The sequence below is a fragment of the Pseudorca crassidens genome, chromosome 21 (assembly GCF_039906515.1).
Source record: "Pseudorca crassidens isolate mPseCra1 chromosome 21, mPseCra1.hap1, whole genome shotgun sequence".
In the NCBI taxonomy this organism is placed as follows: Eukaryota; Metazoa; Chordata; class Mammalia; order Artiodactyla; family Delphinidae; genus Pseudorca; species Pseudorca crassidens.
The window spans coordinates 14,721,031-14,732,774 of NC_090316.1; the positions used below are offsets into that span (position 1 = coordinate 14,721,031).

Genomic DNA, 11,744 nt, shown 5'->3' on the forward strand with positions numbered 1-11,744 from the left:
TCTACTAAGTCAGTCTTAACATCCATCATACCCTGCTTGTTCCTGACTGAAAGCCTCTTCTTTTTTTTTTTTTTTTTTTGCGGTACGCGGGCCCCTCACTACTGTGCCCTCTTCCTTTGCGGAGCACAGGCTCCGGACGCGCAGGCTCAGCGGCCATGGCTCACGGGCCCAGCCACTCCGCGGCATGTGGGATCTTCCCAGACCGGGGCACGAACCCGTGTCCTCTGCATCGGCAGGCGGACTCTCAACCACTGCGCCACCAGGGAAGCCCCCCTCTTCTTCTTTTACAGTTATTCTTTACTTGGGTAGAAGGCTCACTTCTGGACTTAGAAGCCCCAATCAATCACATCTCCTTCCTTCTCCAAAGCAGTAGCATTCCGTGCCTGCTTCATTATTTCCTTCCTTCTTCGCTGAACTCCTGTTGCACTGTTTGTAACAAGGTCATATGTCTTATTCTGTCTCTATTTGTTTCACAGGCTTTAGTTAAGTCCTTTCCAATTAAACTATAAATTCCTTGAGAGCAGGCACCTTACCTTATTCACCTATCACTATAGTCTTGAATTAGGGATCTAAATTTCCTAAGGTTAGGGATCAAAGTTTCCTTCTGGATCTGCCATTTACAGATGACACACTCACTTGGGGAAAACCACAACTGGATAGTACTTAAATTATTTCACAGAAATGGTCAGGATCCTAACTGTAAGAGAAGACGACTCCCTTCCTATCTATCCGTCAAAAACAATAATTTAAACCCATGAAGTGATTTATAATGTGTAAGAATTTGAGATCCCAAATTAAGTAACATTATCTAATAGTGGATTTACACAAACCAATAAATTCAGTGACTTCTAAGAGAGTACCATTAAGTATTTGATAATTTAGTTTTGTTTTAATGCTCAAGACCCAGAATTACTCTAATCCTAAATTAGAGGTCAACACAATTTGTTCCTTTACAAGAGGAAAGAACCAGCTTTCTTCTGCAAAATTCAGAAAGGATAGCACACGAACAATTACAAGAAAAAGAAAGCATAAGTCATTTCTCTAAATAATATAGTAATAATAACAAAAGTTTATCTTAGGTTAAAGCACATTCAAGAGTTAAATGCAAAGGAGCTCTGAGATAAGAGACGACAAGTCACATGTTTAAGCAAGCCCCATGCACACACATCTACCCCTCAAGTATTCTACGGCGCGTCATCATTTCACCATCTTACATCTTCAAAACACTTGCCATTTTTATAACATTTTCGAAGGACCATAAGTAGTATGAAATAACGTTAATTTTTAAGTCCTTGAAAAACAGTATTATGCAGTACTTAGTTATACATATTTCAGTTCTAAACTGGCAATCCCGAGCTACCTTCTTTACTGCTCTTGGGGCAATATATGTTCAAGAAAACATAAGGGACAACAAAAAATACAATCAGAAAGGTAATCTGCTGAGGGAAAGATCAGATAATTCAGTGTTTCTCAAAATATGTCTGATTACAAAGATGTCCAGTGTGTCTTAAAAAATAGGTTGCTAGGATTCTCCCCCAGAAATTGGTTCAGTTGATCTCGAACGAGGCTTAGGTGTCTGAACTTTTAAGAAGCAACACAGAAGATTTTCCTGTTCAGACGCATTTGGGAAACACTGATATAACAAGTTACCACATCCACAGAAAGGTTTTCTAGTTTTAAAAGAACATACAAAGCAATATTCAATTATGCTTCCTCCCACTGAGAGGAGGTTGTGGCCTTGAAAGCTCCTCACTGCCAAGGGCCATGGGGGCTGTTGGGAAGAACTTCACTTGATCTGGGAGCAGAGGCCTTTGAGCCAGGCCCAGAGTGAATCTCACACACGCAGAGAACTAGACCCTTTCCTATGAGACACAGATCTGTGATTATATTTTATGAGGTACTTCTGCATTTATTTAGGAGGAGATCACTAAGTCTGTGCTTAAACTAGTGACACAGTGAACTCTCACTATAATTCTTTATTGAAAATAATAGAATAATTCTCCTGAGACACTCCCTAAAATTTCTGAGAGTTGTGGCTGTTTTGTTTTAGAAAAGGAGAATATCTGAGAAGGAGATTGACGAACCAATAGGCAATGATTAATTACTGAGAGCTTACTCCTTGGAAGGAGTCGTAAAGCAGTGTGCTCAAACTTGAGGGTGCATATTATCTCACAGGAATTTATTAAAATGTAGATTCTGATTCAGTTGACCTACTGTAGGGCCTGAGATTCTGCATTTCCAACTAGTTGCCTGGTCCAGAGAACATACTAAAAACGTTCTACAGGAACGACTGCCCAAACTTTAATGAGCATGAGGTTCACAGGGAGGACAAGACGGTTATGTAAAATGAAGATTCTTGGTCTCCATTCCTGGATATTCTGATTAATTAAGGCTGGGCCTCTGGAATGTGCGTTTTTAAATAGGGTCCCAAATGATACTGATACAGGCAGCCCATAGAACACACACTGAGAAGTACTGCTATAGAGGTCACAAAGATGAATAAAGTTTGGTATGTCTTTCTGAGGAATTTACAGGGTACGGGAAAGAAGACATCTGTGCCAGGTAGCCATATTTGAAAGCAGTATGAGATACTCAGTAAGAACAGTACTCACAACTTGCTCTAAAGTTCGTAGATATTGATATTTTAGGAAGGGAAAAGGTTTTGAAGTTTTGACTAGCTAACAGAAACTATTAAGAATAGTTTTTAGACAAATAGCATAAGTATACCTCATAGGACATAAACAAATGTCAGGAATCAGCTCCCCCAAGTCTCTGATAAGAAACGGCTTGACAAATGTAAAACAGATCGCTAGTGGGAAGCAGCTGCACAGCACAGGGAGATCAGCTCGGTGCTCTGTGACCACCTAGAGGGCTGGGATAGGGAGGGAGGGAGGGAGGGAGACGGAAGAGGGAGGAGATAGGGGGATATAGGTATATGTATAGCTGATTGACTTTGTTATAAAGCAGAAACTAACACACCATTGTAAAGCAATTATACTCCAATAAAGATGTTAAAAAAAAAAAGAAAGAAAGAAAGAAATGGTTTGATGTTGAAGCAAGTTGTCCCTGTATACGTTCCATAACAGAAAATACTACAAACATCTCATTGATGGGCAGGAATTTGAGGCCTAAGAATCACTTGGCACTCTTCCCCACCACCCAGGCATCATTACAGAGGTCAAAGATGATAGAACGACAGGTACTAAACCAAAAGAAATGAAAGAAGGACCAATCCTATACACTACAAGAAAAAAAAATTCTTATGGGAGGGGCAGCAGAGGCAGAGAGAGCTAATCAATCTGGATGCAACGATCTGTTCATCTAGTGTCTGAACCAACGCCAGTGTGGAATATCTAATTCCAGCCTAATGATTCTTCACCTCTCCTCCTCTAACATCTAACATTTTACAATTACAGTTTGGATGCCTTATCTCCGAGGGGTAATGCCCAGTACAACCATCTCTGCACATCAAGCATGAATTACTCATTCCTTCCTGCCTTCCTACTACAGGCTGGACTTGATGGACCTGGGTTTCTCGGCCACCTCTGAATAGAGATAAAAGGCCGCTAGGATGCCCGTATTTTTCATGACAACTAAGCAAAGATGACTGTAAAATATATTTCTGATTACTGCCTTCCTCTTATTGAAGTTCAACTGACGCTGAACTTAGTATACTACTACTTGTACTGATGATCTCTTAGAAACAGGAATGCAGCCTCGAGGGAGCCCACAGAGGAGGAATGCAGAGGGATATGGAGGAAGAGGCACTTCAGGGAATTATGAGTCCTATACTCGAGTACTAAACACCTCTGACCACTGCTTCATCCCTCAAAACTGTTTTCTAGGGGTGCACCATCTTTCTGAGGATCCTTGAAATAATACTGTAACGAAAATAATGATGGAGAAGAAACCTGGAAGCAATCACTTTATAGCGGTTCCAGGCCAGTATCAATTCCTGAATCAACACTGCACCTAGCTGCCGACTACTCTGCATTCCCTAGAAGATGGGAACAATTTGTAGTTAATTTGATTCTTTAAAACAAATGGGCTAAATGTCCCCATAAATAAAATCAGCCCCCAACTGCACAAAAATCGCCAGTTTCTCACTTGTTCTCCGTTCTTATCAGTATATCCATCGCTAACAGACCGTTTGAGGGAAACATCGGTAAAATGACAGTTTTCCCTGAGAAAAGGCACTAAACTAACCCCATTCATACTTCTAGAGATCCTGAAATAATGGGAGCTACTTCCAAAGAGAAAACTGTTTGGGGGTCGGGGGAGATAATCCGTATCTATCAAAATCTCAACTTAGTTTCTGTGCAAAGCCTTCTTGCTTTGCTTGACAACCTTCACACGACCTATATTAAAACACCCACTAAATAATGAAAGACACCTCAGTCTTGTCTAATCAACAAAGCCCTATGAGTACAGACCCTGTGTCAGTAGCTGCAGTAATAACTGATATACATCATTTTATACAAGAAGTTTATTAGATATTAGCTTAGGGAGGTATGAAAATGAAATCTTCTGAGGCTTAGGGTACTGGCATGGCAGGTATAATCCAAAGACCTCAAAAGCCCAGGCCAGTGAAATGTGCTGGTCTGCCTACTTCCGCTACAGAGCAGGTTATGAAAAACAAAAGGACTCCTATACTGCAGCACCCAGGGCCTGTTCAAGACCCCAGGACTGGAACATTTCAGGGCGTGCAAATGATTAAATATTCTACCTCCAGGGCTTTTAAAGCAGTCTACTTTTTTTTTGTTGTTTTTTTCGTTATGCGGGCCTCTCATTGCTGTGGCCTCTCCCGTTGCAGAGCACAGGCTCCGGACGCGCAGGCTCGGCGGCCATGGCTCACGGGCCCAGCCGCTCCGTGGCATGTGGGATCTTCCAGGACTGGGGCACGAACCCACATCCCCTGCATCGGCAGGCGGACTCCCAACCACTGCGCCACCAGGGAAGCCCAAAGCAGTCTACTTTAAAAACAAATATTAAAATGCTGGCTAGTCACCATGCTCACTGTATGTTTTCTACTCATTTCAATATAAGTGGTAGGATTTTTACTAAAGAAATACACCTGCCTTTCATCAGTGAGCATCATAAATTGCTAAGGAAAAATAATTTTACTCCAAAGTTTCTCTACTAGTAAAGAATGTTTTCTTAAACTGAAGGAAAACCTAACTTTTATAGCTTTCAGTCAATGGGAAACCCAATAAAACCAAAAATGACCGATAAATTAATAGCTACGTTCACCCACGTTGCTACAGGGGACTATGCCAGCTTTTAGAATGCCAGTTATTTTTTCAGTCATGCTGCTCTGGAAATATTATGCAGCATTTTATGTGATGACTTCTTCCCACTCAAGCGTCATGAGTTCCAAGGCAGGAACTGAGACTGAAAGCCTGAGCTGGTTGGAGGGAAACTATCAAAAGTTGCTATTTGGGGCTTCCCTGGTGGCGCAGTGGTTGGGAGTCCGCCTGCCGGTGCAGGGGACGCGCGTTCGTGCCCCGGTCCTGGAAGATCCCACATGCCGCGAAACGGCTGGGCCCATGAGCCATGGCCGCTGAGCCTGCGCGTCCGGAGCCCGTGCTCCACAGCGGGAGAGGCCGTAGCAGTGAGAGGCCCGCGTACCGCCAAAAAAAAAAAAAAAAAAAAAAGTTGCTATTTGTTCCCCACGTTCCAAGCCAACACCACAGGTATGGGCGTGGCGTTCTGCTCACACCCTTCCAGCCCCTATCAGAAGTGACCTCCCAAGGTGTCTGTCCTACCCTTCTCAAAGTCTAGTTCTGGGTATAAGGAATAAAAGCGAACAAATCAGGTTGTAACCATCCAGAGTTTCCATCAGACTGAAAGGAAGTCTACTTGATAGACTTTGCAAAGTAGTCCATCTCCAAGTCCATTTCATGCTGAACGGCTTAATTATTAATTCTTAGGAGCTAGCATGCAAGTGATTAAATATTCTACCTCCAGGGCTTTTAAAGCCATCTACTTTTAAACAAATATTAGAATGTTGGCTAGTCATTGTGCTTCTTGACTGTAAAGTGACTAAACATAGCAATCTAAAGTTTCGTCATTTTAATCCGTTCTCCTACCCTTCATTTTAAGAGGAAAGTTATTTGGGAGAAGGAAACTATGCATTAATTTATTTTGATGTGGCAACCTACCTTCCATCTGTGTCCCTTGTAATACCTCCATTTGTTTAAAAGAAAGATAAACTGTTCTTTAAAAAGGCTTGGAGCCCTGCTTCTAACAGGACATCCTAGTTGACCTGGAGTATAACTAAACATAAAATGTAATTTTTCACGATTTTCTGTTGAAACTAAACTCTGCCCGTAAAACCGTAGACTCTGGTCCTGAAGGAGCGCTTTCCAAAACAATGGAAAAGTACTCTGAAAGACAAAATGCCTAAGAGACTCTCAGAGGGGCAGAAACCCCCTAGAATCTGGTCTCCAGCCTGAGCAGTGATGCCCCTGCAGTGAATCTCCCTGAGGCCCAGTCTCTTGAGGTGCGGTGACAGTGCTGGCATCTGTCTCCTCCTGAGAGGAGGTGGTATGTGAGGACAGGCTCCGTGACCTGTGGAGAACTAAAGGCGGAGGGAAAAAGGGGAAATGATTTAGGTTGCTTCAGGATATGAAAATATGAGACTAAGTCAGAAGAGGAGAATCATGTGAGAGAATCCTAGTATTTTAACTAAAACTCCAAGTTTATAAATGCTATGAAGTTTTTTTGTCACATTTTCCTTTCTCTTACTTTCTTTCCTTTCATTCAATGAGGCTCAGCAAAGCATTTAAGGAATAAACTGTTCAAAAGTCTGAGAATGTGGAGTTAGCACTGATCTAAATGCTGTTTCCCCCGTAAAAGGCACCTATCATTCTTCTCCAGTGTTCCTAGCTGAGTGAACAAATACGCCAAACCCCCAGATTTCTAATCCTGACTTCAACTCCAGGGGAAGGGCAGGCTTGATAAACAGAATAGAGAGAAAAGCTGCTCCTGTGAATATGGCCTCACAAAGTCTTGATGAATTGGATAAAGAGAAGAAATAAAGGGTATGCAGAGCTGTGTAATACTTAAAAAATACTGCCAAGCATCCTACCACATGCAGTATTTAATCCCAACTCCGACCAGATCAACTAGGTCCTATTTCTGTCTCCATTTTACAGATGAGAAAACTGAGGCTCAGAAAGCTTAAGTAACTTGTAATAAAACTACAAAGTGACACAGAGCCAAGACCTGATTCTCCTGAGGCCAAGACCTCTAATCCTTTATACCCATTTCTACCCACTGTTCTATGGACTTTTCCAAATTCTTACCCATTTCTACCAGTCACCCTTTCTTTTTCATGCACCGCTGCTTCCATTTCAAAAAATTCTATACTTGATAGATAAGGTGTCTTGAATTTGAGAGGCAACACGGTAAAGACGGTAAAGAATGGAAAGGGAGCTGGTTTCAAGACTAGTACTGAGAACAGTGGTAGAGCTAATCCTCATGCCAACGGTAAAAGGGGCACAGGGGCGCAACACCAGGAGTGCACCGCCTCACAAGTATCCTGCCATCTTCCACCAAGAACGTCACGCTGAACATTTTTTAAAAACGCGCAAGTGACTTCACACATCCTTAATGTTACAGCATTAAGATAACGTGAAAAATACCAACTCTTCTAATACGTTACTGACATACAAGCTAATCCATTCAATTCTAATATTCTAATTAACATGAATTATGCAAAAATGATCCAGAACTAGAAAACAGATTTTTTAATGTTTCATTCTGAATTTAACAATGGACACTATAGTTGTAAAAAACCATCTCAGGGCTTCCCTAGTGGCGCAGTGGTTGAGAATCCGCCTGCCGATCGATGCAGGGGACACGGGTTCGTGCCCCGGTCCGGGAAGATCCCACATGCCGCGGAGCGCCTGGGCCCGTGAGCCATGGCCGCTGAGCCTGCGCGTCCGGAGCCTGTGCTCCGCAACGGGAGAGGCCACGACAGTGAGAGGCCCGCGTACCGCAAACAAACAAACAAATCTCAATTTTTGTTTGTTTGCTTTTCATGCCAAAACCCTCTTACTTCTACCAGCGTATGTATTCTCAGAGAAAATCAGGAACGCTGAAAGACCAGGCTATAGATTTCTGAGGCAAGAACAAAACGAACTAAGAGGCTTTATACGTCTCCTGTTTTGATCAGGGAACTATCCATAATTAATCAACTAACAAAAAAATGTCATCACAAATGAAGTACGTGACAGCGATATTAACAGCATTGTTTAAAAATTCCCCAAATAGATTAACAGATACACACTACTGTATATAAAATAAACAACAAGGACCTACTGTATAGCACAGGGTACTATATTCAATATCTTGTAAAAACCTATAATGGAAAAGAATCTGAAAAAGAATATATACGTATAACTGAATCACTTTGCTATACATCTGAAACACTGTAAATCTCTAATTTAAAATCTTTTTAATTAAAAAAAATCCCCAAATATATGCTAAATAACATTTTTTAAAGTGAGGTAGACCTACATTGCTGATACAGAAAGATCTCGAAGATACAAAAACATGATGCAGGTGCAATTTTGTATACTGACAAAATAAAGCTCTAAAAGTATTTATTTCAAAGCCAGTTAGATGAAGGACTTTTACTTTCTAATCTTTACTGAATTTAGTTTTTAAACCATATGTTTTTTTTTTTTAATAACAATTTGTCCTTACAAAGTCTTTCCTAAATTAAGAATTAGAGATCCTTCTCTACACGTGAAGATTTGTAAGGAAATGTTTTTCAGGGATACCCAAGACTGGTGATTTATAGATCCCAATGGCTGTATACAGAGGTGGGTCTTTTTTTTCTTTTTTTGGCTTCGCTGTGCGGGGATCCTACTTCCCTGACCAGGGATAGAACCCCGTGCCCTCTGGACCACCAGGGAATTCCCGGGTCTTTCTTTCTTTTGGTAAATATTGACAATGACGAGTATTCAATGTTAACAAAACACTGCACTTAATATTACACACTTTAGTAGCAACGGCCAGTTTTCTACAGTATCTATTCTTCCCATTTTACAAAGTAATATTTTTTTTTAATTTATTTATTTTTGGCTGTGTTGGGTCTTCGTTGCTGTACTCGGGCTTTCTCTGGTTGCGGCGAGCGGGGGCTACTCTTTGTTGCAGTGCTCGGGCTTCTCACTGCAGTGGCTTCTCTTGTTGCAGAGCACGGGCTCTAGAGCGCAGGCTTCAGGAGTTGCAGCACGCAGGCTCAGTAGTTGTGGCTCACGGGCTCTAGAGCGCAGGCTCAGTAGGTGTGGTGCACAGGCTTAGCTGCTCTGCGACATGTGGAATCTTCCCAAACCAGGGCTCGAACTTGTGTCCCCTGCATTGTCAGGCAGATTTTTAACCACTGCGCCACCAGGGAGTCCCAAAGTAATATATTTTAGCTCGGTACACGATTTGCCAAACTCCCTTGCTGGTTAAGGTTATATTTCTAAGGTCTGCGCATGGTGTGGGCAGAAGCAATGCCTGCAAGTTCTAAGTTGTGCCCATAAAGGGAGCATATCGTCCCTCTTTTCTGTTGCAGAGAAGATATGATGGTGAGAACTGGAGCAGCCATCTTAGACCATAAGATAAAAGCTACCTGTTGAAGATAGCAGAGCAACAAAATAGAGACCCTGATGAATACGGACCAACCACACAGACCATGGAACACTTTTCAGGTTTTCATGTGAGAGAAATAAATGTCTATTATGTTCAAGCCACGTTACTCTGTTTTTCGTTGCTGCAACGTCATACTGCGTGCATGGTGGGCATACACACACATACACTCATGCTATAAATATCTCATGTTAAAAACAAACTTATTAAACTAAAAACTAATCTACCTGTGTTAAATCTTAAGATAGAAAACAGAAGCAGAAGAATCTAAGATATCTTGGTTTCTTCCTTAACCTCCTTGGTTTTTGAGCAGCAAGTTTGAAACAAAACAGCCTCACCTTTAATGATTGCTGGCCTTGATTCCTACTTGTTAAAGGAGTAAAATATAAGATTTAAAATGCTGTGAGGCTACTAAAAATAAAACATACCAAGTGACCTAATGCACCTCACAGATTACACAAAAAAGAGAAAAGTGAACTAGAAGGAATCACCAAACACAAACTATAAAATCATCTTTAAAATTAATATCCCACCTCACTATGATGTGAAGCAGCAACAGAGATAAATTTATACAAAGAAACAAGGCTTACTTCAAGGTGATTTCTGCCCATTTAGATATAACTTTCCAAGGTACTTTTAATGTGCCACATTGGTATGTCTTAAGGAGGCAATGAAATCAGTTAACAAAATCCTCACACAAATGTATTTATAGACAGACTAAAGATAAATGATAAACGTTAGAGAAAAAGAAAAATCTAAAACCCCCAATATCAGCTTCCCTTCTATAGAAATCAGTTATTTTTAGGAACTAATGAACTACTGATTTATAAATGAGTAAAAATGAAATCTGTACTTCTTCAGAGAATAGATATACTTCAGCAAATTAATCTAAAAATTATTCTCCTGAAGTGCTTAAATACCTATGTATATAGTTACTTTTGTCAATATGTCTGTACAAATGTCCTTGTGTCTTAGACACAAGGATAGTAACATTTCCTCTAAAATTTTAAATTTTCCCTTCATAGAGTACATAGTTTCTGCGTACAGTATCTGTCTTATCTTTTCAAAAGCATACATTATTTTTTCAAACATTCCACATTCTCCTTTTGGTCAGGCTCTGACTGGCAAATATATGTACTAGGTGAAAAGAGGATGAAAATCTAGACATCTACTTATTTTCTAGTATAAGCGTCAAGAGATTTTTCAATGGATTTTAACAGAATAAGACGTGCCAGACCGCTAGACTTTCAGGCCAATTGTAATACTAACCATGAGTTCATACGAGACAACTAACCCCACAGTCCCAAGCTCAGGAGGCTCCCTTCTTCGTAAAAGAAAACTAAAATCTTAGGAACACTTAAGTTACTTAAAATTTAAGATTTTTCTACATCAGATATTCTAGAAATGATTCACTGGCAGCAAACCAGAGCAAAAGATTAAGATTTACAGGGTGGCTTTCTGTTCTTAATGTGTGCTTAACAGCAGAGGCAAATGAAAGCAGAAGTCACAAACAAAAGAAAATATTTCAGAAATCTGAAATCTTTGAAAGAGATGTTCTTTAAAACAATTGTTCAATGAGGAGTCAACTGGTAGGCAAGACAAGATGGCAATTAAGAAGAACACGGCTATGACCCAGCAATCCCACTCCCGGGCATATATCTGGAGCAAATCATAATTCAAAAATATACATGCACTCCAGGGCTTCCCTGGTGGCGCAGTGGTTAAGAATCCGCCTGCCAATGCAGAGGACACGGGTTCGAGCCCTGGTCCGGGAAGATCCCACATGCCGCGGAGCAACTAAGCCAGTGAGCCACAGCTACTGAGCCTGCGCTCTAGAGTCCGCGAGCCACAGGAGAGGCCACGACACTGAGAAGCCTGCACACCGCGACGAAGAGTAGCCCCCGCTCGCCACAACTAGAGAAAGCCCGCGCACAGAAACGAGGACCCAACGCAGCCAAAAATAGATGGATAAATGGATAAATTTATAAAAAAAAGATATATATATATATATATATATATATATATACACACACACACAGGCACTCCAACGTTCACTGCAGCACTATTTACATAGCCAGGACAGGGAAGCAACCTAAATGTCC

General features: G+C 41.1%; 1 protein-coding gene across 5 annotated transcripts in view; it reads right to left on the reverse strand.

The window, feature by feature from the left end:
- Positions 1 to 11,744, reverse strand: part of RBPMS (RNA binding protein, mRNA processing factor) — a 186,668-nt gene that overhangs the window by 127,144 nt on the left and 47,780 nt on the right. The gene's annotated exons all lie outside the window — the stretch shown is intronic.